This window comes from Dendrobates tinctorius, unplaced genomic scaffold (genome assembly GCF_039654945.1).
Source record: "Dendrobates tinctorius isolate UK_male_01 unplaced genomic scaffold, ASM3965494v1 ptg000046l, whole genome shotgun sequence".
Taxonomy (NCBI): domain Eukaryota; kingdom Metazoa; phylum Chordata; class Amphibia; order Anura; family Dendrobatidae; genus Dendrobates; species Dendrobates tinctorius.
In genome coordinates, this window is record NW_027361714.1 from 86805088 (window position 1) to 86832673 (window position 27586).

The following is a 27586-nucleotide window of genomic DNA, read 5'->3' on the forward strand; positions in this document are numbered from 1 at the left end:
AGCCTGGGTAAAGCACTAGATGTTTGGTGGAATCGCTATTTCTAACTGTCCCTCACAGTCTTCTACAGCAGCCTGTCCCTAACTGAATTCACAGCAGAGTGAACCAGAAATGGTGGCTGCGGTGGCTTTTATAGTGCATCATGACATCATTTCGGCAGCCAATCACAGCCATGCCAATAGTTAACATGCCTACATGCCTAACAGGATGTACCCACACTTCGGAGGATTCCCATTGGCTTAATCAAAGCAAGCAGGCTCATAGCATGATGGGAACTTCCAATTCCGATTCCAGAATCCGATATGACAAAAGTATCGGAAGTCAGTATCGGAATTCCGATACCGTTAATATCGGCCGATACCCGATACTTGCGGTATCGGAATGCTCAACACTAGTAACGAACTGTCAGTAGCAGTTCACAAAACCAAGGAAGCGTTGGATTGCCTTCACCCCATGGGGCCGTGGCCAATCGAGAACGGCGGACACCTTTGCCGGATCCATGCGAAGACCAGAGTCCGAGATAATGTACCCTAAGAATGGCAAGGACGTTTGCTCGAAGGCACATTTCTCGAGCTTGGCATAAAGGCGGTTCTCCCTCAGGCGCTGGAGGACTTGACGCACGTTCTTTCTGTGGGCAGAGAGGTCTGGAGAAAAAACGAGGATGTCATTCAAATAGACCACCACGCAGGAGTATAGCATATCCCGGAAGATATCATTCACGAACTCCTGGAACACCGCTGGGGCATTGCAGAGGCCGAAGGGCATGACCAACTACTCGTAGTGACCATCTCAGGTGTTAAAGGCGGTCTTCCACTCATCACCAGAACGAATGCGGATCAAGTTGTAGTCCCCACGAAGATCCAGTTTGGTGAAAATTCAAGCTCCTCTAAGCCGGTCAAAGAGCTCTGAGATCAATGGCAATGGGTACTTGTTCTTGACCGTGATATCGTTCAGCCCTCGGTGGTCTATGCAGGGATGGAGGGAGCTGTCCTTTTTGACAAAGAAAAATCTGGCTCCTGCGGCTGAGGAGGACTTATGGGTAAAACCTCTAGCAAGGGGCTCCTGGATATACTCAGACATCATTTGGGTTTCAGCAGGGGATAGCGGATATATTCTACCCCTGGGTGGCGTAGAGCCAGGAACGAGGTCAATCGGACAGTCGTATGGCCAATGGAGGGGCAGAGTCTCGGCCTCCTTCTTGTCAAAGACGTCTGCAAAGGACCAGTAAGCCGACGGCAGGCCTGTAGGTGCCGAGGACGGACAGGCAGATTTCATCGGCTGGACGTGCAACAGGCACTTCTCCTGACAGAATGGTCTCCAGCGGAGTATATCACCCAACTGCCAGTCTAGGATTGGCTCATGAGTCCGTAGCCAAGGGAGACCTAGAAGAAGCTTGTGACACATAGTAGACAAGACGTGGAAGGAGATCTTCTCCCGGTGCAGGGCTTCGATCTGCAGCTCGATCTCTTTGGTGGCCTGGGTAACGATCTCCTGCAAGGATGTACCATTGACTGAAACTATCGACTGAGGAGTCTCCAGGGATCTGACAGAAATCCGGTATTTTTTAACCGCCTCGAGTGTGATAAAATTCCCAGCCGCGCCAGAATCTAGAAAAGCCTCCTCTGAATAACGCTTGGTACCAAGATTCAGTAAAACGGACACGACCAGGGAGGGAGAGGAGTCACATACACCTAGGGAGGCCTCTCCTAACAATCCTAGGCGGAGAAGTTTCCCGGCTTCTTGGGACAGGATATGAGAGGAACTCCCACAATAAAGGCAGAGACGAAGAGTAAGCCTCTCCTTGCGACGCTGTTCGGCCGACTCGCAACGGTCAACCTCCATAGGCTCTGAGACGGAGGTCGCAGAAGGCACGGGGCGCGAGTGGAGAGGTCTGCGGGTAGTCGACGGGAGATGAGAAGGCCTTCTCTCTCTGGCTGATTCACGGGCACGCTCCTGAAACCGCAGGTCTATGCGTGTCACCAGAGAGATCAGATCCTCTAAAGAGGTGGGAGTATCCCGACCTGCCAGTTCATCTTTGATCTGACCGGACAGACCACGCCAAAAGATCCCTACGAGGGCCTCATTGTTCCAACCGAGTTCGGAGGACAGGGTACAAAAACGGATGGCATACTGTCCCACCAATAGGGTACCCTGATGGAGGTTAAAGAGGGACTCGGTGGTAGAAGCCAGACGACCCGGCTCGTTGAACACCTTGCGGAAGGTGTCCAAAAAGGCGGAAAGCTGAGAGACGAGTGGATCATTGCGCTCCCAGAGGGGATTCACCCATGCTAATGACTCCCCCTCTAAGTGGGAAACAATAAAGGCAATTTTTGCACGCTCGGTGGGATAATGTTGCGGCAAAAGCTCAAAATGTAACCGGCATTGGTTCAAAAATCCTCGACAAAACTTAGGGTCACCGCTATATCGGGGTGGCTTGCATAAGCGCGGCAGCGGGTGCGGGGCCAAGGACTGGGCAGAAACGGATTGTATGGAAAGGAGCCGATTATCTACCGACGCCATATAGTTGAGGCATTCCCAGGGTCAGAGTACTGTAAGGCAGATAAACGGAACTCCATGGACTTAAGAAATTACATAATCCTAGTCTGGTTTTCCCGGAGGAACACCAGCTCCTTTTGGATGGGAGCCGTGGTACCAGCGGGGTCCATGGCCTGATTATACTGTGACGACTCCTGGAATGGATCCTCTGGGTCGTGGCACCAACCCTCCCAGGGCGAGCTGACCTAGTGAGGCTCACCCCCTATACAGGGAGTGTCAGGGGCAAGCCCAAGGGGGTAAGGTACCACGGCTGCTGGCACCAGGTGGCCGGCTCACAGGAGACACGAGTGAGTGTGTCTGCAGGAACATGTAAAGCATGGACATAGGGACACGTGGTGTACAGGATGGTACAAGGTGAGTGTGCAGAGGCACAGAGAGTACTCAGGAACACAAGGCGTGTACACGGGAGTGCGCTAGATTCAGGATAGTGCAAGATGGGTACACGAGAGCACGTATGGCGTGCAGCGACTAGTACGTCCAGGTGTGAGCAAAGAAGGACGCGTACAAAGGAGCACGTCAGAGTACTGCGTTAGGCAGCAGGTGTGCCAGGAGGTGTAACAGAGTACAGGAACAGAGTGTGTGCCAGGAGGCACAACTGAGCATAAGACAGAGTACAGGATCAGAGCGTGTGCCAGGAGGCACAACTGAGCATAAGACTGAGCACAGGATCAGAGCGTGTGCCAGGAGGCACAACTGAGTATAAGACAGAGCACAGGATCAGAGTGTGTGCCAGGAGGCACAACTGAGCATAAGGCCTCTTTCACACTTCAGTTTTTTACAATCAGTCACAATCCGCCAGGTTTTGAAAAAAACGGATCCTCAACTTTCTTTTGAGGATCCGTTTTTTTTTCTCCATTGACTTTCATTAATGGCGGATTGTGGATCCGCCAAAATATCTCTCTCTCTCTCTTTTCCAGGCAGCGATTCCTTTAAACTTCTTCATTTTGCGGATCCGTCAAAAAAAACGGATGACTGGCATCCGTTGTCATCAGTTCTAAAACGGATCCAGCATCCGTCCTTTTGGCGGATTTTGACTGATGCAAAAAACTGAAGTGTGAAAGAGGCCTTTAAGGCAGAGTGCAGGTTCAGAGCATGTGCCAAGAGGCACAGCAGATTACAAGGCAGAGTACAGTTCAGAGCATGTGCCAAGAGGCACAACAGAGTATTAGGCAGAGGACCCAAATACAGCGCACAGCCAGGCAGGGACAAGGCACACCAAGCCAGGAAGTACAACAATAATCAGGCACCTCCCATAGGAAGAGGTAGCCTGATATAGCACATGATCACTAGGGCTTCCGGGTCAAGTCCTCCAATACCATAGAGAGGAGAGGCCTGGAGACAGAACTGAGAAGAGCGCGCGTGCGCACACAGAACATAGTGCACACAAGAACCTAAGCACGAGAGGTGCGTGTGCGCACCCGACTGGACCCTCGGAGCGGACGCGACTCCGGAAGAGGTGACATCGGGGCCGAGGTCCCGCCCCCCAGGTGAGAGCGGCGTGACAGGCGGCGTGACAGACCCACTAGACCACTGATGGTGCAGTGGTAGCTGTATACCCAATACACAAGAGACAGGAGAATGAGCTTCGAAAAACTAAGGATTTTCATTAAAGAAAGCAAACAAATGGACAAGGTGCCTGAGGGAAGAACCCTCTGGACCACGACACAGCACCACATAGTGGAGCACCGGGCAAGGTGTACCCCTATACAGGGGCTCCCCCGTCGCAACACCAGATGACCTTAATGCCACGATACCCGGACCAGAGGGACGACCCATACAGACTGTATAGAGGAGGTGGCAAGAATCCCGGAAGGTCTGTGTAAACACAGAAAGGCTGATCTAGCCTTCAATGGTAACTGGATGATTCCAAGAGGACAGCCTTGGTCAGTCTAAGGTAGAAACCAGAGTGTCCAGAAGGATCCAGGAGAGGGAACTGCCAGCAGAGGATTCTGAGGAGACAGAGATATTAGAATAATGCAAACAACAGACTTCAGAATGCAGAGCACTGCAGAGTGTGGCCTGAGTGGGAGGCAGAGATCCCACAGAACGCGTTGTTTAGGCATCTCCCTCAAGGGGAGGATGCCTTTTATGCACACATTACAGCACAGACAGCCCTAAGAGAGAACAGGTGCCCTACTGCTTTAAGTATGTGCAGGAAGCGGGGCGCACCTCCTAAGAGCGTTATCAGGAGACCTGCCAAGAGGACGCAGTGTTATGAATGAGTCAACAGCTGATAGGGAAAAAAGCCCTGGAGACGCTAGGCTTCAAAAAGACTATATCAGTACTCAGGTATTTTCTGAAGACAGAGCAAAAAGGAATTCAGCTCAACCCAACAGGGAATGGCAGAAATCAAGGAAAACAATGCAAAACAAAACCAAAACACAAATGCAAAAAGTAGAGCAGAAAACTTAGCTTTTGAGGAGCAGGAATCAGACTGGTCTCCTAGAATCCCTCAAAGAGATCACCAGCAAGGCAGAAGGGCGTCGGCTGCCTTATATCCAGTCAGTAATTCCCGTCACCCAGTCATCATCATCCTGCCCAGGTGCTTGGTAATCAGCCTCACTACCTTCCTTCACCAGAAGAGGGAGTTCATCAGACCTCAATGGTGAAGGGGAAAATGAACTCACAACAGTACCTCCCCCTTGAGGAGGGGTCACCGAACCCTCATCCACGCCACCAGGGCGATCAGGGTGAGCCCGATGAAAGGCACGCACCAATCTTTTGGCATGAATATCAGAGGCAGAGACCCAGGAATTATCCTCCTGACCATAACCCTTCCACTTAATCAAATACTGGAGTCTCCGTCTAGTCAGACGGGAATCCAGTATCTTCTCTACCTCATATTCCATGTTACCTTCAACCAATACAGGGTCCGGAGGTGCCACCCCAGGAACTACTGGTTCAACAAACCTCTTCAACAAGGACTTATGAAACACATTATGGATTTTAAATGTAACAGGAAGAGCCAAACGAAAAGAGACCGGATTAATAATCTTCAAAATCTTGTAAGCTCCAATAAATCTAGGTTTAAACTTAGGAGAAGCCACCTTCATAGCGATATTTTTTGATGATAACCAAACCATATCACCGACCTTAAACTGGGGACCAATGGTCATATGTCGGTTGGAAAACCGCTGGGCCTTTTCCTGGGAGAGATATAACTTATCCACCACTTGGTCCCAGATCTGGTGCATTCTCTCCACCACAGTGTCAACACCTGGGCAGGCAGAAGGCTCCACCTGCCCTGAAGAAAATCGAGGATGAAACCCAAAGTTACAAAAAAAGGTGACATCAAAGTGGCAGAACTAGCTCTATTATTTAAAGCAAATTCGGCCAAGGGCAAAAATGAAACCCAATCATCCTGATCAGCGGAAATAAAACATCTCAAATACGACTCCAAGGTCTGGTTTGTTCTCTCCGTCTGCCCATTGGTCTGAGGGTGAAAAGCAGAGGAGAAGGACAACTGAATTCCCAGCTTGGAACAGAAAGTCCTCCAAAATCTAGACACAAACTGAACTCCTCTGTCAGATACAATGTTCTCAGGAATCCTGGGCAAGCGAACCACCTGTTGTAAAAACAGGGGCACCAACTCAGAGGAAGATGGCAAATTAGGGAGTGGTACAAGATGAACCATCTTAGAGAACCTATCACAAATCACCCAAATAACAGTCATTCTCTGAGAGACAGGCATATCAGAGATGAAATCCATTGAAATATGGGTCCATGGCCTCCTGGGAACCGGCAAAGGCATCAACAACCCACTAGAACGAGAACAAGGTTTAGACCGGGAGCAAGTCCCACAGGACTGCACAAAATTCCTGACATCACGAGACAAGGCGGGCCACCAAAAAGACCGACTCACCAGATCTCTAGTACCAAAAATACCTGGATGACCAGCCAATGCAGAGCAATGAACTTCAGACATCACTCTTCTTCCACTGGTCAGGAACATACAACTTTCCACTGGGACAATGCTCAGGTTTGTCCTCCTGGAACTCTTACAGAGCACGTCTCAAATCGGGCGAGATGGCAGAAAGAACTACCCCTTCGCCTAAGATGGTAGCAGGCTTGGTCACCACAGGAGAATCAGCAAAGAAGCTCCTAGAGAGAGCGTCAGCCTTGACATTCTTAGTGCCAGGAATTCAGCTCACCCCAGCAGGGAATGGCAGAAATCAAGGAAAACAATGCAAAACAATACCAAAACACAAATGCAAAAAGTAGAGCAGAAAACTTAGCTTTTGAGGAGCAGGAATCAGACTGGTCTCCTAGAATCCCTCAGAGAGATCACCAGCAAGGCAGAAGGGCGTCGGCTGCCTTATATCCAGTCAGTAATTCCTGTCACCCATTCATCATCATCCTGCCCAGGTGCTTGGTAATCAGCCTCACTACCTTCCTTCACCAGAAGAGGGAGTTCATCAGACCTCAATGGTGAAGGGGAAAATGAACTCACAACACACAGGTTCTTAGCAGAGAAAGGAGCCGCTGATTGGAGCCACGGACAGGGTGAGTAGTAGCAGCGGAGCTGCGAGATAGGCGCTGGTCTCTCTGCGCAGCAAAGACCGGGCCTGCGGCTGAAGGCATGACAGTACCCTCCCCCTTACGCCCCCCCGTCTTCAAACCTGCCAGGAACTTTCTAAGAAGCACCGGGGCATTAATGTTCTCCTCAGGCTCCCAGGATCTCTCCTCAGGACCTTATCCCTTCCAGTCAACCAGAAAGAGCGACCTGCCCCCTCTTCTCTTCATGGACAAGATGTCCTTCACTTCATTGACATCCTTGGAACTAACAGGAGAAGGAAATTTTCCTGGATCCTGGGTGAAGCGACTGAGAACAACTGGCTTCAGCAGGGAGACATGGAAGGAGTTATGGATCCATAAGGAGGCTGGCAACTTCAAACGATAGCACACATCGTTGATCCAGTGGAGCAATTCAAAGGGACCAATGAAACGAGGAGCCAGTTTAAAAGAAGGGACCTTAAGACGGATGTGCCTGGAAGACAGCCACACCTTATCTCCGGGTTGGTAAGGTGGTGGATCAAGAAGACGTCTCTTATCCGCATGCTCCTTGGTTCGAACCGATGCCTGCTCCAGTGAAGTCCTGGTCTCTGTCCAGACCTTTGAGAAATCCTTGGCCAGGGACTGCAGGATTGCCGGAAGCAAGAGACAGAGGAGTCAGGATCCTAGGATGCTGTCCATAAACAATGAAAAAAGGGGAGTTAGAGGAGGACTCACCGACGTGATTGTTGTATGAATACTCCGCCCACAGCAGCAGGTTGGCCCAGTCGCTGTGGTGACCATTCACAAAGTGTCGCAGATAATTTGTGAGGACTTGATTCACTCTCTCCACTTGGCTGTTAGATTGTTGGTGATAGGCCGAGGAGAAGTCCAGGGCGACATCCAACAACTTACAGAGGGACCGCCAGAAGCGGGAAATGAACTGAACTCCCGTGTCAGAGACAATGTGGAGTGGAAGTCCGTGAAGCCGAAGGACATGCTGAATGAAGAGTTCTGCGAGTTTAGGAGCGGAAGGAAGACCGGAGAGCGGAGTGAAGTGTCCCATCCTGGAGAACCGGTCAACAACAACCCAGATTACTCTACAACCAGATGATGCTGGCAGATCCGTGATGAAGTCCATGGCAATGTGTTGCCAGGGAGCAGACAGAATCGGGAGCAGAAATAGGCGACCGGCTGGCAGTTTCTTGGGTGTTTTATTACGAGCACAGGAGGGACAGGCTGCAACGAAGTCCAAAACATCTTGGTGCAAGGTGGGCCACCAGTAGTGTCGAGATATAAGTTGTAATGTCTTCTTTTGACCGGCGTGTCCGGCAAGCTTAGAATGACCCCAGTGTAGAACTCTCCTCTTGTCTTTTTCAGATACAAGAGTCTTACCAGGCGGGATCTGTGACAGTCTGACTGGAGCCACCGTGATCATCTTGGGCGGTTCAATGATATGCTGAGGCTCCTCTTCAAGGTCGTCTGACAGGAAGGACCTGGAAAGCGCATCGGCTTTGATATTCTCTGCAGGACGGAAATGGAGAAAGAAATTGAAACGAGCAAAAAATAAAGACCAACGTGCCTGGCGAGGGCTGAGTCTTTAAGCTGACAGGAGGTAGGACAGGTTTTTATGATCTGTGTAAATGATGGATGAACTGCGCCTTTAAGCAGATATCGCCATTCTTCTAAGGCTAACTTAATTGCCAGTAACTCTCTATCCCCAATTGAGTAGTTACGTTCGCAGGGCGAGAATGCCTTGGAAAAGAAACCACAGGTCACCATCTTACCGGTAAAACAGAAGCTGCGGAGACACCATCACGTGTTTCTCAACGCAAGCAATGACCAGCCAGGTCTTTGCCCGGGAAGGAACAACCACGGGAAGGGCAGTCTCCAAAGGAAACCACCTATGCCAAAACATGGTATCCATCCACATACAGCTGTTTCGGGGTATTGCCCCTCATCAGTGTGGAGTAGGAAACTGGCTGGTAGGAGCAATGCCTAGTAAAAAGACTATGAAGAGGAGGATGAATGAACTCATGGAGATCAACATCCGACACTGCGGAGACACCATCACGTGTTTCTCAACGCAGTGATTCTAGAGCACTGCCCCCATCCCTTATGGGAAATATGTAAAACATGCAAAACAGAAGCTGCGGAGACACCATCACGTGTTTCTCAACGCAAGCAATGACCAGCCAGGTCTTTGCCCGGGAAGGAACAACCACGGGAAGGGCAGTCTCCAATGAAGGAAACCACCTATGCCAAAACATGGTATCCATCCACATACAGCTGTTTCGGGGTATTGCCCCTCATCAGTGTGGAGTAGGAAACTGGCTGGTAGGAGCAATGCCTACTGTCGGATGTTGATCTCCATGAGTTCATTCATCCTCCTCTTCACCATCTTACCGGTAGACAGTTTCTGTGTGAGGACAGCTCCGGCTCCGGATGACAAAGCGTCCACTTCCAGGAAAAACTGCTTGTTGATCATTGGTCTGTGAAGAGCCGGGGCAGTAGAGAAAGCTTGCTTAGGCCTCTTTCACACTTCAGTTTTTTACAATCAGTCACAATCCGCCAGGTTTTTAAAAAAAATGGATCCTCAATTTTCTTTTGAGGATCCGTTTTTTTTCCCCATTGACTTCCATTACTGGCGGATTGTGACGGATTGCCGTCCGTTGCATCCGTTTTTTTTGCGGATCCGCCAAAAGTTGCTGTCCGTCACCATCCTCAAAGATTTCAAAACGGAGCTTGCAACGTTTTTTTCTCTGGCGGATCCTCCAGACACAAATTTAACCCGAAATTCTTTCTGGGTTCCGGACAAAAAAAAAAAATCTCTCTCTCTCTCTCTCCTCTTTTCCAAGCTGCGATTCCTTTAAAATTCTTCATTTTGCGGATCCGTCAAAAAAACGGACGAGTGGCATCCGTTGTCATCAGTACTCAAACGGATCCGCCATCCGTCCTTTTGGCGGATTTTGACTGATGCAAAAAACTGAAGTGTGAAAGAGGCCTTAAGGGAAGTAAAAGCTCACTCGGCTTCAGGAGTCCAATCCCTTGGTTTGGCACCTTTACAAGTCAAAGTGGTGAGTAGTCTTACCAGGGAGGAGAAGTGAGGAATGAATTGCTGACAGTAATTGGCGAATCCCAGGAACCGCTGTATGGCCTTGATTCCCTCCGGTCAGGGCCACTTAAGCACGGTGGTGACCTTCTCTGCATCCATCTCGAGTCCTGTATCAGAAATGATAAAGGTGAGAAAGGGTAAAGATCTCTGTTCAAGCAGACATTTCTCAAACTTCGCGTAGAGGCGATTCTCTCTCAATCGTTGAAAAACGAGACGAACATTCCTCCTGTGAGATGGTAAGTTGGGAGAAAATACCGGGATGTCGTCTAGATACACCACCACACATAGAGCAGGTCACGTAATACATCATTGACAAACTACTGGAAGACGGCGGGCGCATTGCTTAATCCGAAGGGCATCACCCGATATTCATAGTGACTCGCGTGTTGAAGGCGGTTTTCCACTTGTCTCCAGATCGTATCTTGATGAGGTTGCAAGCCCCACGGAGATCCAACTTGGTAAAAATCCTGGATCCTCGAAGACGATCAAAAAGCTCTGGAATTAAGGGAAGAGGGTATCTGTTCTTTACAGTTATTAGATTGAGACCACGGTAGTCTATACACGGATGAAGAGATCCATCTTTCTTCTTGACGAAGAAGAATCCAGCTCCAGCCGGAGAGGAGGACTTCTGGATAAACCCTCAAGCCAAATTCTCCTTGATGTAATCAGACATGGCTTGAGTCTCAGTGGGAGAAAGAGGGTAGATCCTACCTCGAGGCGGAGTGGATCCGGGGATTAGGTCGATGGGACAATCATAAGGCCTGTGAGGGGGAAGAGTCTCGGCCTCCCTCTTGTCGAATACGTCTGCGAAGGACCAGTTGTCACTATCCAATTCTTGGAGCCGCGTCAGCTTCTGGATTAACGCATGTAAACCTTTTTTTTTCCTTCAAGCCTTTGGCTTAAGGTTAGTTTTGCCCCCCAGTGGCCACGGGTGTCATTTCAGGTGTTCATGATAGCGTCTTTTTGGGATTCCAACGACGGTGAAGGGAGCAGCTGGCTGAGGTGTGAAGCCACTGCAGAAACCTGGTGGTTAGCAGCTGGCTTGAAGGTTGGAGCCACTGCTAAAACTGGCATTGAACTCTGCCCGGTGTCCGCAGCAGAGTGAGATGGTGAAGGTGGCAGCTGGCTCTGAGGTGTCGAGCCACTGCGAAAAGTTAATCCGGTGATGTACTCTGCTGCCTGGTGCTGCAGCAGAGCAAGATAAGTGTTTTTGGTGTTTTCCCTGTTTGTATTTTTCCTGGTGTGTATTAGTACAGCGGTGGGGCCAGTGCCTGCACCACCCAGCTCTCTAGCAAGGGATAGGTGTAGGGTGTGCTAGGGTGACATGTATCCGGCTTGGCGACAGGTGAGGAGCCTGTATAGGGAACGTTAGGAGTGTGAGGGACACTGACTCAGGGGAGTGCAGGAGGTCTCCACGTCCCCGTTCCCTATCGCAGGGCCCACCGTTGTAACTGTTTCCCCTTCCCCCGTGTCTTGTTGTTTCAGTTACGGGCCTGCGGGTCATGTCACACAGGACAGTTACACGTGCCAGTTTTGTTGTTTTAGTTACCGACCTGCGGGTCGTGTCACACAGGACGGGTCCACGTGACACCAGTAGGCAGCTGGTAACCCGGGTAAGGCTGCAGGAGGACGCGAGGTTGAACCAGGCCGTACAGGTATGAGGCAGTGATCGTGACAAGACTGACCCCATCAAAGGAAATCTTCTGACAGGATGGGTTCATGATGGCGCAGCCACGGAAGGCCTAGTAGACACGGTGGAGAAAGATCCGGTAACACAAAGAAGGTAATTCTCTCCTTGTGGCGCGCTCCGATTTGAAGCTCCACCTCTTCAGTGATACCAAGAATGGGATCTTTCAGGGGTCTTCCATCTACGGAGATGATGTGCTGGGACTGCTGCAGAGGAGTGATAGGGATCTCGAACCGCCTGGCTACTGCTTGCTAGATGAAGTTTCCACCAGATCCGGCATCCAGATAGGCCATCTCAGAGAACCGCACCTTTCCAAAGATCACCTGTATGGATATAGTTAGTGGCGGGGAGGAATCATTCTCACCTAAGGAGGCTCCTTTTACCTGTCCCAGGCGGAAGAGTTTCTCCGGCCTCACCTTTCCACTGCATTGACTGGGAGCAGGGCGTCCACCATAGCGATGCGGATTCCAAGCGGACATTTTCTCTTGCCTATTCCTCTCCTCCTTAACGCGATCAGGCTCCATGAGATCTTAGAGACCGGAGCAGGACAAGGCGGAAACCGAGGTTTCAGTGAAGAAGATGCAGGACGAGGAAATCGCTTTTCGAGAATCCTCTCTCTGGAGCGCTCCTGGAGACTCAGGTCAATTCGAATGGCGAGGGATATGAGATCATCCAGGGTCTCAGGTAGGTCCCTGACTGCCAATTCATCCTTGATTCTGCCGGATAATCCTCGCCGGAAAGCTCCGACCAAAGGCTCATTGGTCCACCGGAGCTCCGAAGCCAGGGTACGGAAGCGGATGGCATACTGACTGAGAGAGGGCCTTTTTGCAAATTGAAGAGAGACTCCATAGCAGATGTGGCATGACCAGGCTCATCGAATATCTTGCGGAAGGTGTCCAGGAATACCTACAAATCAGAAACAATAGGATCATTCCGCTCCATTAGGGGGTTGAACCAGGCTAAAGCCTCTCCCTCCAGGTGAGAGGCAAGGAAAGCCACCTTGGCCATGTCAGTCGGATAATGCTGAGGCAAAAAACAAAAATGCAACAAGCACTGGTTAATAAATTCTCTGCACAACTTGGGGTCACCATTGTAACGAGGAGGTTTGCAGAGGTGAGGAATGGGTCCTGTAGTGGGCACAACCATAGGATGCAGTACTGGTGGCTGAAAGTCTGGGGAAGCAGCAACCAGCAGTACTTTAGTTAACTGGTCCTCCACAGAGGTCATGTAGTCCAACAAGCTGGTCTGCATCTCTAGTTGGTGAGTTCCAGATGGAGCTGTGCTAGCTGGGAGGCATTGGTGGGCTCAGCAGCCTGTAGAGTAGACAGGTGGGTATCCAAGGCTTGCATAAAGGCCACTAGCTGATCCTGACTCTTTCGAAGCACAGCCAGCTCTCCCTAGACTGAGTATCGGGTATCAGCGGAGTCCATGGCCTGAACAAACTGTTACGCCCACAGGGCGTGGAGATGTATAGTGGACCCACTAGACCACTGATGGTGTAGTGGTAGCTGTATACCCGATACACAAGAGACAGGAGAATGAGCTTCAAAAAACTAAGGATTTTTATTAAAGAAAGCAAACAAATGGACAAGGTGCCTGAGGGAAGAAGCCTCTGGACCATGACACAGAACCACGTAGTGGAGCACCTGGCAAGGTGTACCCCTATACGGGGGCTCCCCCGTCGCAACACCAGATGACCTTAATGCCGCGATACCCGGACCAGAGGGACGACCCATACAGACCGTATAGAGGAGGTGGCAAGAATCCCGGAAGGTCTGTGTAAACACTGAAAGGCTGATCTAGCTTGCAATGGTAACTGGATGATTCCAAGAGGAGAGCCTTGGTCAGTCTGAGGTAGAAACCGGAGTGTCCAGAAAGATCCAGGAGAGGGAACTGCCAGCAGAGGATTCTGAGGAGACTGAGATATTAGAATAATGCAAACAACAGACTTCAGAACGCAGAGCACAATAGAGTGTGGCCTGAGTGGGAGGCAGAGATCCCACAGAATGAACACGTTGTTCAGGCACCTCCCTCAAGGGGAGGATGCCTTTTATGCACACAACATCACAGCACAGACAGCCCTAAAAGAGAACAGGTGCCCTGCTGCTTTAAGTATGTGCAGGAAGCGGGGCGCGCCTCCTAAGAGCATTATCAGGAGACCTGCCAGGAGGACACAGGTTCTTAGCAGAGAAAGGAGCCGCTGATTGTCTGTAGCCACGGACAGGGTGAGTAGTAGCAGTGGAGCTGCGAGATAGGCGCTGGTCTCCCTGCGCAGCGAAGACCGCGACTGCAGCTGAAGGCATGACAGTCATTATCTCAATAAATTGGAATACTTTATAACACCAGCTTGAAAAATTATTTTAAAATACGAAATGTTGGCCTACTGAAATGTTTGTTTAGTAAACGCACTAACTACTTGGTCAGGGCTCCTTTTGCATCAATTACTGCATCAATGCGGCGTGGCATGGAGGCAATCAGCCTGTGGCACTGCTGAGGTGTTATAGAAGCCCAGGTTGCTTTGACAGAAGCCTTCAGCTCATCTGCATTGTTGGGTCTGGTGTCTCTCATCTTCCTCTTGACAATACCCCATAGGTTATCAAGCATGGTGATACTGTTGTTTTTAAACTAGGTATTGGTACTTTTGGCAGTGTGGACAGAAGCCAAGTCCTGCTGGAGAATGAAATTTCCATCTCCAGAAAGCTCGTCGGCAGAGGGAAGAATGAAGTGCTCTAAAATTTCCTGGTAGACGGCTGCGCTGACTTTGGTCTTGATAAAACACAGTGGACCTACACCAGCAGATGACATGGCTCCCCAAAACCTCACTGATTGTGGAAAATTCACACTAGACCTCAAGCAGCTTGGATTGTGTGCCTCTCCATTCTTCCTACAGACTCTGGAACCTTGATTTAAAAATGAAATGCAAAATTTACTTTAATCTGAAAACAACACCTTGGACCACTGAGCAACAATCTAGTCCTTTTTCTTCTTGGCCCAGAAAAGATGCTTCTGGGATTGACTATTGGTCATGAGTGGCTTCACACAAGGTATGCAACACTTGTAGCCCATGTCCTGGATACGTCTCTGTGTGGTGGCTCTTGAAGCAATGACTCCAGAAGCAGTTCACTCCTTGTGAATCACCCCTAAATGTTTGAATGGCCTTTTCTTAAAAATCCTTTCAAGGCAGCGGTTATCCCGGGTGCTTGTGCACCTTTTTCTACCACACTTTTTCCTTCCACTGAGCTATCCATTAATATGCTTGGATACAGCACTCTGTGAACAGCCAGCTTCTTTAGCATTGACCTTCTGTGGCTTACCCTCCTTGTGGAGTGTGTCAATGACTGCCTTATGGACATTTGTCAAGTTAGCAGTCTTCCCCATGATTGTGGAGCCTACTGAAACAGACTAAGGGACCTTTTTAAACACTTAGGAAGCCTTTACAGGTGTTTTTGTTAGTTAGGTCCATATATATTTGGACAGAGACAACATTTTTCTAATTTTGGTTCTAGACATTACCACAATGAATTTTAAATAAAGTAGTTCAGATGCAGTTGAAGTTCAGACTTTCAGCTTTCATTTGAGGGTATCCACATTAAAATTGGATGAAGGGTTTAGGAGTTTCAGCTCCTTAACATGTGCCACCCTGTTTTTAAAGGGACCAAAAGTAATTAGACAATTGACTCCAAGGCTATTTCATGGACAGGTGTGGGCAATCCCTTCATTATGTCATTCTCAATTAAGCAGATAAAAGGCCTGGAGTTGATTTGAGGTGTGGTGCTTGCATTTGGAAGGTTTTGCTGTGAAGGAAACAAGCTGTCAAAGGAGCTCTCCATGCAGGTGAAACAAGCCATCCTTAAGCAGCAAAAACAGAAAAAACCCATCCGAGAAATTGCTACAACATTCGGAGTGGCAAAATCTACAGTTTGGTACATCCGGAGAAAGAAAGAAAGCACTGGTGAACTCATCAATGCAAAAAGACCTGGGCGCCTACGGAAGACAACAGTGGTGGATGATCGCAGAATAGTCTCCATGGTGAAGAGAAACCCCTTCACAACAGCCAACCAAGTGAACAACACTCTCCAGGAGGTAGGCGTATCAATATCCAAATCTACCATAAAGAGAAGACTGCATGAAAGTAAATACAGAGGGTTCACTGCACGGTGCAAGCTACTCATAAGCATCAAGAATAAAAAGGCTAGACTGGACTTTGCTAAAAAAACATCTAAAAAAGCCAGCACAGTTCTGGAAGAACATTCTTTGGACAGATGAAACCAAGATCAACCTCTGCCAGAATGATGGAAAGAGAAAAATATGGCAAAGGCGTGGTACAGCTCATGATCCAAAGCATACCACATCATCTGTAAAACACGGCGGAGGCAGTGTGATGGCTTGGGCATGAATGGCTGCCAGTGGCACTGGGTCACTAGTGTTTATTGATGATGTGACACAGGACAGAAGAAGCCGAATGAATTCTGAGGTATTCAGAGCCATACTGTGTGCTCAGATCCAGCCAAATGCAGCCAAACTGATTGGTCAATGACCCAAAACATAAAGCCAAAGCAACCCAGGAGTTTATTAAAGCAAAGAAGTGGAATATTCTTGAATGGCCAAGTCAGTCACCTGATCTCAACCCAAATGAACATGCATTTCACTTGTTAAAGTCTAAACTTCAGACAGAAAGGCCCACAAACAGCAACTGAAAACCACAGCAGTGAAGGCCTGGCAGAGCATCAAAAAGGAGGAAACACAGCGTCTGGTGATGTCCATGAGTTCAAGACTTCAGGCAGTCATTGCCAACAAAGGGTTTTCAACCAAGTACTAGAAATAAACATTTTATTTACAATTTTTTAATCTGTCCAATTACTTTTGGTCCTTTTAAAAACAGGGTGGCACATGTTAAGGAGCTGAAACTCCTAAACCCTTCATCCAATGTTAATGTGGATACTCTCAAATGAAAGCTGAAAGTCTGAACTTCAACTGCATCTGAATTGTTTGGTTTAAAATTCATTGTGGTAATGTCTAAAACCAAAATTAGTAAAATGTTGTCTCTGTCCAAATATATATCTTTCTTTATTTTTTTTATATAGCGCTAACATATTCGGCAGCGCTTTACAGTTTGCACACATCATCATCACTGTCCCCGATGGGGCTCACAATCTAAATTCCCTATTAGTATGTCTTTAGAATGTGGGAGGAAACTGGAGTGCCTGGAGGAAACCCACACAAACACGGGGAGAACATAGAAACTCCTTGCAGATGTTGTCCTTGGAGGGATTGGAAACCATGACCCCAGCGCTGCAAGGCTGCAGTGCTATCCACTGAGCCACCGTGCCGCCCTATATATGGACCTAACTGTAATTATTCTAATTTACTGAGATACTGACTTTTGGGTTTTCATTGGCTGTAAGCCATAATCATCAACATTAACAGAAATAAACATTTGGAATCGATCACTCTATTTGTAATGACTCTATATAATATAGGAGTTTCAATTTTTGTATTGAAGAACTGAAATAAATTAACTTTTTGATGATATTTTAATTTTGTGAGACGAACCTATATTTCTCTGGTGAAATCACCTGTGGATCTGCAGCAGCAATACAATCTGGTATCAGGTTATCAGCATATATTGATACCGTTTTTAGTAATTACTATCGGATAAGACCCTAATTTGCGCTATTTTTTCTCCTCAGCCAGCTGTTTAAATCAACTCTAGATAATGTCACTGCTGTGCCACTTTTAAGCTACTTTTTGATGAACCGCCTTTCACAATCTTTCATAGAATATCTAATGCCCTGGAATTTATTTTCTACCCTTCTCCTGGCTTATTTTTCCCCTGACGGTGATTTGAGAAACACTAGTTCAAACAAAAGAAGTGAGGCGGACGATTCTTCTTGAAATCCATTCCAAAGTAGGCACTGGCCAATGAAAAGGCTGCCAAAAAAATGCTCCAGTAAGCCAAAGAGAGGGAACATGCACATGCAGTCTTTTTCAGGTGGATTCTGCTAGAAAAAACGCCCCATAAAATTAACATAATGCATGGCAATGCCAAAAACGACACTGCCGTGTACATTTTCTGTCATATGTCACTGGTTTAGCCACTTCAGGGTTCGGAAACCCTTAACCCTTAGCCTCATTCACGACTTTGGACGTATAGGTAAAAGTTATGGCTCTTGGAAGAAAGGGAGCAAAAAAACGAAAGTTCAAAAATGGAAATCGCAAAGTGGAGAAGGCGTTAAAAGAAGTGACAAGATGATGATTGTTCTTCGACGGTTTCTCCTCTAGCTTAGCTGCCTGCTCTTAAAGGGAAACTTTCACCTCATTTTTGGCCTATGAGATGCGGCCACCGCCATCAGGGGCTTATCTACAGCATTCTGTAATGCTATAGATAAGCCCCCGATGTAACCGATGGGTGTCGAGGTCCGGGTCCGGCGTCTCCCATCTTCTAGCGATGACGTCCTCCTTTTTACTTCTGCCACGGCTCCTGCGTAGGTGTACTTTATCTGCCCTGTTGAGGGCAGAGCAGAGTACTGCAGTGCGCAGGCGCTGGGAAAGGTCAGAGAGGTCCGGGGCCTGCGCACTGCAGTACTTTACTCTGCCCTCAAAGACATCATCAAACTTGAGCAAGTTCTGAAAAGAGCGACCAGAATGGTGACCGGTCTGCAAACCCTGTCTTTTGAGGAAAGGTTGGAGGATTTGGGAATGTTTAGCTTGCAGAAGACTGAGAGGAGACTTAATAGCTGTCTACAAATATCTCAAGGGCTGTCACATTGTAGAAGGATCATCTTTATTCTCATTTGCACAAGGAAAGACTAGAAGCAATGGGATGAAACTGAATGGGAGGAGACACAGATTAGATATTAGAAAAAACTTTTTGACAGTTAGAGTGATCAATGAGTGGAACAGGCTCCCACGAGAAGTGGTGAGTTCTCCTTCAATGGAAGTCTTCAAACAGAGGCTGGACAGACATCTGACTGGGAAGATTTAGTGAATCCTGCTTTGAGCAGGGGGTTGGATCAGATGGCCCAGGAGGTCCCTTCCAACTCTGCCATTCTATGATTCTATCCCATAGCCCAAAAATGAGTTGACAGATTCCCTTTAACAGTGTAAGATACGGTGTTGTGTTGGCAGAGTCACTGCAAGGATGATGGCAAACTGGGCGGGTTCAACTAAATGACCGCCGTTGTTTCCGTGAAGCAGCTTTTCCTGGGAAAGTCTAGCAGCTGTGTCGCCGCCTAAGGGTGTGTTTCCACTTTCAGGAATACATCCGGATTAGCTGCGGGTTGAACGCTGCGTACAGCCGCAGTGCTTAATCTGCAGCGGCCAGATGTTCCTGCATAGTGGAGGGGATTTTAGGAAATCCTGCCTCCACTATGCGTCCTAATACGCGGGTGACACACCTGCGAGACCGGACATGCAGCGCATCTTTTTAGTACGTAACATGTCTGTTTACCTCGCAGAGATGCTCAGTATCCGCAAGGTAAATAGCCTACTCTATGTATACGATGTGGCGGCACTTTGGGTGGAGCGCGGTTTCCGCTCCGTCCAAAGAGCAGACAATCCGGACTGTGGAGACTCACCCTAACAGAAGCCATGTGCGCAGAGAAAAATAGCATTTCCACCTGAAAAGCTCCGTCTATCCCACTGTGCAGGAACCCACAGGCCGCCGCCATGCAGTGTCTCTTATCAGAATGTGTACCCAGTTATCAGGAAGGACTGGTGTGCCGCGCCACCGTGCTCTGCCCCCTGTCCTCATCACTGAGCCCCTCATAATCCGCGCTCACTCCAGCAGCGGCTCCCGGGCACTGACCGCGGCACATCCTCCCTCCTCCCGCTGTCCGTCTCCTCCCGCTGTCCGTCTCCTCCTCCTCCCCAGCAGTGAGGGAGCTGCCGCTGCTGTGAAGGGGAGTGTGCGCCGCTCAGGCTGCAGCCTCCCCTCTTCATGCCTATTTTAGTCACGTCTTCCCGGCTGCTCGTCAGCGCCTCAGTGACAAACTTTCCCGGGACGGCGGCTGTACGGAGCCAGGTAAGAGGACGGCGGGAGAGAGCGGCGCTAAACTTCCCCGTCCCCTCACACCGGAGGCGCCGTTTCCCCTGCTGTGTATCCCGGGGTGTGTATGGCTGCAGTCATGTAGTGTCCCGGTCACTGTAGGGCACGGTGACAGGTGCAGGAGACGAGCTCAGCCCCCGCTGTCACTCAGTAACCGGAGAGGAGACGCTGAATATTTCATGAGGAAACTTTCCACCCACAGCCTGCACTGGGGAGCTGGGTGCTGCTGCCAGAGACATGAGGCTTCTCTGGGGACTGGATGTGGCATTTATATTCCCGACCTCACATCTGCCTTCTGTAGTAACAGTGTCACACAATTAACCGTTAAGCTTCTGTTTCCACTATGTAAAATTATATATATATATGTGTATTGCTTTAACCCCTTTACCCCCAAGGGTGGTTTTGCACGTTCATGACCAAACCAATTTTTACAATTCTGACCACTGTCCCTTTATGAGGTAATAACTCTGGAACGCTTCCATGGATCCCGGTGATTCTGTTTTTCGTGACATATTGTACTTCATGATAGTGGCAAAATTTCTTTGATGTGACACGTTGATTTGTGGAAAAAAACGGAAATTTGGCTACAATTTTCCAACTTTGAATTTTCATGCCATTAAAACAGAGATATGGCACACAAAATATTAATAAGTAACATTTCCCACATGTTTACTTTACATCAGCACAATTTTGGAACCAAATTTTTTTTTGTTAGGAAGTTATAAGGGTTAAAAGTTGACCAGCGATTTCTCATTTTTACAACACCATTTTCTTTTAGGGACCACATCACATTTGAAGTCACTTTGAGGGGTCTATATGATAGAAAATACCCAAAAGTGACACCATTCTAAAAACTGCACCCCTCAAGGTGCTCAAAAACCACATTCAAGAAGTTTTATTAACCCTTCAGGGGCGTCACAGGAATTTTTGGAATGTACATTTAACTTTTTTTTCACAAAAAATTTAATTCAGATTCATTTTTTTTTATTTTACAAAGTGTAACAGGAGAGATTGGACCCCAAAAGTTGTATAATTTGTCCTGAGTACGTTGATAACCAACCCATATGTGGGAGCAAACCACTGTTTTGGCGCATGGCAGAGCTCAGAAGGGAAGGAGCGCCGTTTGACTTTTCAATACAAAATTGGTTGGAATTGAGATCGAACACCATGTCGCGTTTGGAGAGCCCCTGATGTGCCTAAACAGTGGAAACCCCCACAAGTGACACCATTTTTGAAAGTAGACCCCCCTAAGGAACTTATCTAGATGTGTGGTGAGCACTTTCAACGCCCAAGTGCTTCACAGAAGTTTATAACGTAGAGCTGTAAAAATAGAAAATCATCTTTTCCCCCCATTTTTTATTTTCCCAAGGGTAACAGGAGAAATTGGACCCCAAAAGTTGTTGTGCAATTTGTCCTGAGTATGCTGATACCCCATATGTAGGGGTAAACCACTGTTTGGCGCATGGCAGACGCTTTTTATTGCAAAAAATAGTTTTTGCACCTCACCACCCTCGACCCACTCCCATCCCACCTCATCCCTAACTCATCCCATCAACCTTTCACTTACAAATGGTGTCTTTCCCTCATCCTTCAAACATGCCTCAATCACACCCATCCTCAAAAAGCCCTCCCTTGACCCATCCTCTGTGTCTAACTATCGCCCGATATCTCTTCTCCCTTACGCCTCAAAACTACTGGAACAGCATGTATATCTTGAACTGTCCTCCCACCTCTCCTCCTGTTCCCTCTTTGACCGGTTACAATCTGGCTTCCGACCTCATCACTCAACTGAAACTGCCCTAACTAAAGTCACTAACGACTTACTAACCGCCAAGAGCAAGCGACACTACTCTGTCCTCCTTCTCCTGGACCTGTCCTCTGCCTTCGACACCGTAGACCATTCCCTCCTGCTACAGATTCTCTCATCTCTTGGCATCACAGACCTGGCCCTATCCTGGATCTCATCATACCTAACGGACCGTACATTCACTGTCTGTCTCCCTCTCACACACCACCTCCTCACCTCGCCCCCTGTCTGTCGGTGTTCCCCAAGGCTCTGTCCTAGGACCCCTACTATTCTCCATCTATACCTTCGGCTTGGGACAGCTCATAGAATCCCACGGTTTGCAGTATCACCTCTATGCCGATGACACGCAGATCTACCTATCTGGACCCGACCTCGCCTCCTTACTGACTGACATCCAACAATGTCTGTCTGCTATCTCAGCCTTCTTCTCTGCTCGCTTTCTCAAACTGAACATGGACAAAACAGAATTCATCATCTTTCCCCCATCTCACTCTACCCCTCCACCAGACCTGTCCATCAATGTCAACGGCTGCTCTCTTTCCCCAGTCCCGCATGCCCGGTGCCTTGGGGTGATCCTCGACTCTGCTCTCTCTTTCAAACCACATATCCAAGCCCTCGCTTCCTCCTGACGCCTCAAACTCAAAAATATTTCCCGGATCTGCTCATTCCTCAACCACGAAACCACAAAAACACTAGTGCACGCTCTTGTCATCTCCCGCCTCGACTACTGCAACCTCCTACTCTCTGGCCTCCCCTCTAGCACTCTAGCACCGCTCCAGTCCATCCTACACTCTGCTGCCCGACTAATCCACCTGTCTCCCCGCTATTCCCCAGCCTCCCCCCTATGCCAGGCCCTTCACTGGCTTCCTATTGCCCAGAGGATCCAATTCAAAACCCTAACCATGACATACAAAGCCATCCACAACCTGTCTCCTACATACATCTGTGACATGGTCTCTAGGTACCTACCCGCACGCAACCTTCGATCGTCCCAAGATCTCCTTCTCTACTCCCCCCTTATCTCTTCTTCCCACAACCGCATACAAGACTTCTCCCGTGCTTCCCCCATACTCTGGAACTCACTACCGCAACACATCAGACTCTCACCATCAACGGAAACCTTCAAGAAGAACCTGAAGACCCACCTGTTTCGATAAGCCTACTGCCTGCAATGATCCTCGGTCTACTGAACCACCGCACGACCTGCTCTACCCTCTCCTACTGTATCCTCACCCATCCCTGTAGACTGTGAGGCCTCGCGGGCAGGGTCCCCTCTCCCTATGTACTTGTGTGTCCCTTGTCTTACACTTGTATATTACTCTTGTATATATTACACTTGTCTATTTTTCCCCTTTTCGCATGTAAAGCGCCATGGAATAAATGGCGCATAATAATAATAATAATAATAATAATAATAATAATAATATTCCATATTTTGGCCCACAGAGTCATGTGAGGTCTTGTTTTTTGCAGGACGAGTTGACTGTTTTATTGGTACAATTTTCGGGCACGTGACATTTTTTGATCACTTTTTCTGATTTTTGGGACGCAGAATGAACAAAAACCAGCAATTCTTTAATTTCTTTTGGTTGGGGGAGGGGCTTTTACACCATTCCGCGTGTGGTAAAATTGATAAAGCAGTTTTATTTTACGAGTCAGTACGATTACAGCGATACCTTATTTATGTCATTTTTTTATGTTTTGCGCTTTTATATAATAAAAACTATTTTATATAAAAAATAATTATTTTTGCATTGCTTTATTCTGAGAGCTGTAACTTTTTTATTTTTCCAGTGATGGAGCTGTATGGCGGCTTGTTTTTTGCCGGACCAGATGATGTTTTCAGCGGTACGATGTTTATTTCTATCCGTGTTTTTGATCACGTGTTATCCATTTTTTGTTTGGCGGTATGATGATAAAGCATTGTTTTTTTGCCTTGTTTTTTTGTTAATGGTGTTCATTAAATGAGTCAACGAGCAAGACAGTTTTATAGATCGGGTCGTTACGGACACGGCGAGACCAAATATGTGTACTTTTTATTGCTTAGATTTTTTTCACTCAAATATTTATTTAATGATAGAATAAATATTGATTTTTTTATTGTTATTTTTTAAAATATTTTTACAATTATTTAAAAAGTTTTTTTTATTTAATTCTAACATTTACACTTTGTCCCACTATGGGACAACCATTTTTTGCATGCTGATATGGCATGCAAATGAAGCAGCATCTGCATGCTATAGAAGTTCTCAGCGCTGCACTTACTGCACACTGACTTGAGAGACTTCCTGACATGCACTGTGCATGACAGGAAGTTCTCAGCTCTGGAAACCCGGATGTCGTCATGATGACATCGGGTTTCCATATCAGCGATCGGGACCCCGCGTCATGCCGCGGGGTCTCCGATCCAAAGGCAGAGGGGCTGTCAGCCCCTGTGCTGACTCTGGAACGCTGTGATCTTGTTTGATCGTAGTGTTTCGGGGGTTAAATTGCCGGTAGCGGTCTGTGACCACTCTTGGCACTTAGGCCTCTTTCACACTTCAGTTGTTTGATGTCAGTCAAAATCCGCCGTTTTTATAAAAAAGCGGATCCGCCATTTTCTTGGCGGATCCTTTCTTTTTCCCCATAGACTTGCATTAGCGGCAGATTATGCTGATGGTCGTCCGTTGCATCCGTTTTTTGAAGGATCTGTTTGATTTTAGCGTTCGCCGGCTGGAGTAGACGGACTAAGGAAAGTTTTTTTCCAGCGGCAGACTGCTATTTTAAACTGCGAATGCCCAGAAGATTTTTCCTTTCATGAATTTTAACCCTAAACGGCGGTCTGGAAGCGGCGAAAAAATCTCTCTCTCTCTCTCCTTTTCCAGATGTAGAGGTTCCTTTAAATTTCATGCACTTAGTGGCTGCAGCGGATGCGTCCAGAAAACGGATCCGGTGCATCCATTTGTTGCAAAGCAGAAACGGATCCGTTATTTCACACTTTGACGGTTTGCAACTGACGTAAAAAAACTGAAGTGTGAAACAGGCCTTAGTGCCGGGAGTCAGCTGTGAGAATTAGCTGACACCCGGCCTCGATCGGCCGCGCTCCCCACGTGAGCGCGGCCAATCGCCATGACGTACTATTTCGTCCATGGGAAATAAGTCCCAGGTCACATGGATGGAATAGTACGTCGGATGGCACAGAGGGGATATATATACACATATACAGTCATATGTTAAAGTTTGGGCACCCCTATTAATGTTAACCTTTTTTCTTTATAACAATTTTGGTTTTTGCAACAGCTATTTCAGTTTCATATATCTAATAACTGATGGACTCAGTTATATTTCTGGATTCAAATGAGGTTTATTGTACTAACAGAAAATGTGCAATCTGCATTTAAACAAAATTTGACCGGTGCAAAAGTATGGGCACCTCAACATAAAAGTGACATTAATATTTTGTAGATCCTCCTTTTGCAAAAATAACAGCCTCTAGTCGCTTCCTGTAGCTATTAATGAGTTCCTGGATGAAGGTATTTGTGACCATTCCTGTTTACAAAACAATTCCAGTTCAGTAAAGTTTGATGGTCGCCGAGCATGGACAGCCCGCTTCAAATCATCCCACAGATGTTCAATGATATTCAGGTCTGGGGACTGGGATGGCCATTCCAGAACATTGTAATTGTTCCTCTGCATGAATGCCTGAGTAGATTTGGAGCGGTGTTTTGGATCATTGTCTTGCTGAAATATCCATCCCCTGCGTAACTTCAACTTCGTCACTGATTCTTGCACATTATTTTCAAGAATCTGCTGATACTGAGTTGAATCCATGCGACCCTCAACTTTAACAAGATTCCCGGTGCCGGCATTGGCCACACAGCCCCAAAGCATAATGGAACCTCCACCAAATTTTACTGTGGGTAGCAAGTGTTTTTCTTGGAATGCTGTGTTTTTTAGCCTCCATGCATAACGACTTTTTGTATAACTAAACAACTTAATCTTTGTTTCATCAGTCCACAGGACCTTCTTCCAAAATGTAACTGGCTTGTCCAAATGTGCTTTTGCATACCTCAGGCGACTCTGTTTGTGGCGTGCTTGCAGAAACGGCTTCTTTCGCATCACTCTCCCATACAGCTTCTCCTTGTGCAAAGTGCGCTGTATTGTTGACCGATGCACAGTGACACCATCTGCAGCAAGATGATGCTGCAGGTCTTTGGAGGTGGTCTGTGGATTGTCCTTGACTGTTCTCACCATTCTTCTTCTCTGCCTTTCTGATATTTTTCTTGGCCTGCCACTTCTGGGCTTAACAAGAACTGTACCTGTGTTCTTCCATTTCCTTATTATGTTCCTCACAGTGGAAACTGACAGGTTAAATCTCTGAGACAAATTTTTGTATCCTTCCCCTGAAAAGCTATGTTGAATAATCTTTGTTTTCAGATCATTTGAGAGTTGTTTTGAGGATCCCATGATGCCACTCTTCATAGAAGAATCAAATAGGAGAGCTACTTGCAAGTGGCCACCTTAAATACCTTTTCTCATGATCTGATACACCTTGCTATGAAGTTCAAAGCTCAATGAGGTTACAAAACCAATTTAGTGCTTCAGGAAGTCAGTAAAAAGTAGTTAGGAGTGTTCAAATCAAGAAAATGATAAGGGTGCCCATAATTTTGCACTGGTCAAATTTTGTTTAAATGCAGATTGCATATTTTCTGTTAGTACAATAAACCTCATTTGAATCCAGAAATATAACTGAGTCCATCAGTTATTAGATATATGAAACTGAAATAGCTGTTGCAAAAACCAAAATTGTTATGAAGAAAAAAGGTTAACATTAATAGGGGTGCCCAAACTTTAACATACGACTGTACATACATGCTCACACACACATTACTGTGCTAAAGGTTTAGGCGGGAGGAAAGCTGTAAGAATCTAGTAATATAGTTCAAAACCGCTGATATGTGCCGGTAGAGATGTGGGCTCACCGCTGGAGCTCAAATCAAAGGGAGGGGGTCCGACATCGGTGTAAATGTACGCCCACTGTGGGAAAAGGATTAAACCACCATTTAAATATTTTTTTTTTTTAAGTGTAGTGCTGTCTTCATTTTTTATGCTATATTGAGAATTGGTCTATGCCTGGAAGACTTGGCACCTGCATCTTTTTTACTGCTTGCTAGTGCTGTTTTTTCTCTCTTTCTTTAGATAGATAGTGTATCAGTGCTTTTCATGTGTAGTTTTCTGTTCTTGGATTTATCTAATAAGTAAAAAATGGCATGGAGTCCCCCTTATTTTTTATTACGCGACCGAGGGAAAGCAGACAGCTAGGCAGCAGTGTTATTATTCTGGGAAGGGGCCAATATCCAATAAAGGCTCCCAGCCTATTAATAACAGCTCACAGCTGTCTGCGTACCCTTTACTAGTTATTGAAAAGGGTACTCCAAAAAATGACTTGGGGGTCCCATCAATATTTACTGACTAGCAAAGGCTAATCAGACAACTCCGGACTGATATTAATAGGCTGGAAAGGGGCCATGGATATTGACCCCCTCCAAGACTAATAACACCACCCCTCAGCCACATCAGAAATGGTGCATTCCATTAGATGCATCAATTTGGGTAATGGTTTTGGGGTTGATGTCAGCTGTGTAATGACTGCTGACATCAAACCCAGGGGTTAGTAATGGAGAGGCGTCTGTCAGACACCCCCATTACTAACCTCGTAGACAAAAGTAATAAACACACAGAGAAAAGTTCTTCAAGGCAGGGGTCAGACTTGCGAGAGCAGCGCGATTCTCTCGTATCAATACCTGACACTGCCTTCGGCACTCGGCAAGTCTGACCCCGGCCTAATTGTAAAAATCACTTCCTATCTCTCTTTTATCCATTTATTACCATACAAACAAACAATA

At 47.3% G+C, this 27586-nt stretch overlaps 1 protein-coding gene across 2 annotated transcripts in view; it reads left to right on the plus strand.

The window, feature by feature from the left end:
• Nucleotides 1-27586, plus strand: part of POPDC1 (popeye domain cAMP effector 1) — a 365967-nt gene that overhangs the window by 154892 nt on the left and 183489 nt on the right. The window contains exon 1 of one of the 2 annotated variants that reach the window (XM_073576102.1): nucleotides 19670-19870. The exons of the other annotated variant lie outside the window; for it this stretch is intronic. The gene's annotated coding sequence lies outside the window, so the exon portion shown is untranslated. Of the gene's footprint in view, nucleotides 1-19669; nucleotides 19871-27586 lie in introns of those variants that run through there. 2 annotated transcript variants of the gene reach the window in all.